Here is a 3,077-nt window from a genome sequence, read left to right as displayed (position 1 = left end):
CACACCTTGGCCGGCCGGCCCCCCTCACTTGAACCTTTATATACGGAGGAAGGGGCACCCCTAGAGACACAAGTTGATCCACGTGATCATATTCTTAGCCGTGTGTGGTGCCCCCTTCCACCATAGTCCTCGATAATATTGTAGCGGTGCTTAGGCGAAGCCCTGCGACGGTAGTACATCAAGATCGTCACCACGCTGTCGTGATGACGGAACTCTTCCCCGAAACTTTGCTGGATCGGATTCCGGGGATCGTCATCGAGCTGAACGTGTGCTAGAACTCGAAGGTGCCGTAGTTTCGATGCTTGATCGGTCGGGCCGTGGAGACGTATGACTACATTAACCAAACGCTTCCGTTGTCGATCTATAAGGGTACGTCGATCATACTCTCCCCTCTCGTTGCTATGCATCACCATGATCTTGCGTGAGCATAGGAAAATTTTGAAATTACTACGAAACCCAACACCGGCATCTTCTTACTCTTTCCCGATGTCTTGTGGGCCACAAATGCGGGCCAGTGATCTCTGATCTTCTCATATCTGCCCTTGAATTCTGGTGTCTCATTATTTTCGACAAACTTATTCAGCTCTTTCTTCCACCTCCTGAATAGTTCTGCCATCCTCTTAAGAGCAAAAGACTTGATTAATTGCTCTTTAACTGGGTTCTCTGGATTATCCTCTGGCGGTAGGGTGAAATTTGACTTCAGCTCAGTCCAAAGGTCATTTTTCTGCATATCATTGACATAAGACACCTCAGGGTCTTCTGTAGCCGGCTTAAACCATTGCTGGATGCTTATCGAGATCTTGTCCCTAACCAGAACCCCGCACTGAGCAACAAATGCGCTCTTTGTCCAGAGGGGTTCAATCGGTTGGCCGTCGGGCACGATTGCTATGATCTCAAACTTTTCATCCAAGCTCAACTTTTTCTTCGGGCCTCGTCTCTTTACCGAAGTTGTGCTCGATCCGGAGGGCTAGAAAAAAGAACAAAGACTTAATTAATATGTGTACATACCAAAACAATGAATGCATCAATCGACTAGTCAGCACAGGCTTAACTAATATATATACCTGGCCGGACTCGGTTCGGTCACCGGAGCCATCATCACGGTCTCCTTCTTGCACCGGCATTGGGTCACCGGAGCAGTCCTCATGTTCTTCTTCTTGCACCGGCATTAGGTCACCGTAGCCAGCTTGTTCACCCTCTCCTTCCAGACCATCAGTGTCGTTGAGAAACAACGAGACGGCATCACTTCCTTCTGCGATTATGTCCCTCAACAACGCTTCTTTTGCTTCGTCTAGGGCGGTGTCCATAGTTTCTACAAATATTTACAACATGGCAATTATTATTCAAACATGACAGATGGATATATTAGTGCCAAACGTAGAACTAGCTACCTAATCATAGTAAGGAATCATATATATTAATTAGTGGCCTCGACCCCCCCCCCCCACGTGTTGAAGCTATCGGGAGGGGGTATATATCGACAACGATGACACTACATCTATATGTCCCTCGATGACCCTCGTTCCCGATAAAAAAAGAGGAAGAAGAAAAAAAAGAGGAGAAGAAAGAATAGAGGAGAACTCCTCTATTCTTTCTTCTCCTCTTTTTTTCTTCTTCCTCTTCTTTTTTTATCCTGATCTTCCTCTCATGTTCGAGAGGATCGTCGAGGGGTCGGAAGGTTGCCTAGTGTCAAAGGATTCAACAAAACCATGTCTTCATCTCTATTCCTTTCTTCTTCTCCTCTATTCCTTTCTTCTTCTCCTCTTCGTTTTCTTCCTCTCCTCTTCTTCTCCTTTTTCCTCTTCTTATTTTCCTTTTTCCTCTCCTAATATATAAAACTTTTCTAAAAATGAAAGTAACCTAAAATGTACTAAATCAGAGAACATATATAGATAATCCTTTTCTAAATATTTAAACCTAACTTTTGCATATATGAACATATACACACAAAGAACATAAAAACATATATACATTTTTATAAAAAAGAAAAATACAAAATACAAACATATATATGGAAAAAAATCTGAAAAGAAGCAATATACACAATACATATACTGACATATATACATAATATACACAAAGAGGCAATATACACAAGCATATATACATTCTAAATTTTCCTAACTCTTTTACAACCACAAAAATTACTCCAACTTCATGACGGTACCCACACTCCATTTCACCAAAAACCTTCTGATCCATAGTTTAAATTTTTTAAATTTCATTCAAATGAAATTTGAACCAGATTCAAATTCCTTGCTGAAAACCTATTCTAAACCAATCAAAAAATTCCGAAATTTTGCCATCACCTTTGTCTTGCATCAGTACATCACCACAAAAAATATCATAAATCCTAAAAATGCCCAAAGCCATCTAGCATTTGATCAAACACCCTCTATATGCACTGTTCATATCTATAAAAAAAATCAGAAATTTCAGATTGTCAAGAAGTTGGGTGCTGCTGCTGCTCCACTCCTTCTCCTCTCCTCTCCTTCTCCTCTCCTTCTGCTCTTCAATGCGTCGGGGCCGGCGGCGACCATGGAGCAAGGGCCGCAGTCGATCGGGACCATGGGAAAGGGGGGGCTCACTTCGAGGGGGGCGGCGATGGCAGGAGTCCGGCGACGAGGACGGCGGGCTCGGGGCGGCACGCGGTGACGGGGACGGCGCACGGCCGGCGACAGGGACAAGGAGGGGTGGGCTCGGGGAGGCACGCAGCGACGGGGACGACGGGGACGACGAGGACCGCGGGCTCGGGGATGCCGGCGGTGAGGACGACGCGGGCTCGTGGAGGCGATGACGTTGGCGGCGGCGGCATAGACGGTGAGGTGGAGCAGCGTGACGGTGTCGTCGGCGAGGGAGGGGGGAACTGGCGATGCAAACTGAAAATATTCATAAGTGTTTGTTATATAGTCCAAGCTTTAGTCCTGGTTGGTGGCATAAACCGGGACTAATTCCCCCTTTAGTCCCGGTTGGTTCCAGCAACCAGAACCAAAGGCCTCTTTTCAGCAGCCCAAAGGGCGGCGGCCTTTGGTCCCGGTTGGTGGCACCAACCGGGACTAAAGGGGGGCATTGGTCAC

Source organism: Triticum aestivum, chromosome 2A (assembly GCF_018294505.1).
Source record: "Triticum aestivum cultivar Chinese Spring chromosome 2A, IWGSC CS RefSeq v2.1, whole genome shotgun sequence".
Taxonomy (NCBI): domain Eukaryota; kingdom Viridiplantae; phylum Streptophyta; class Magnoliopsida; order Poales; family Poaceae; genus Triticum; species Triticum aestivum.
The sequence above is the reverse complement of the archived record's forward strand: the minus strand, read 5'-3'. Positions refer to the sequence as shown.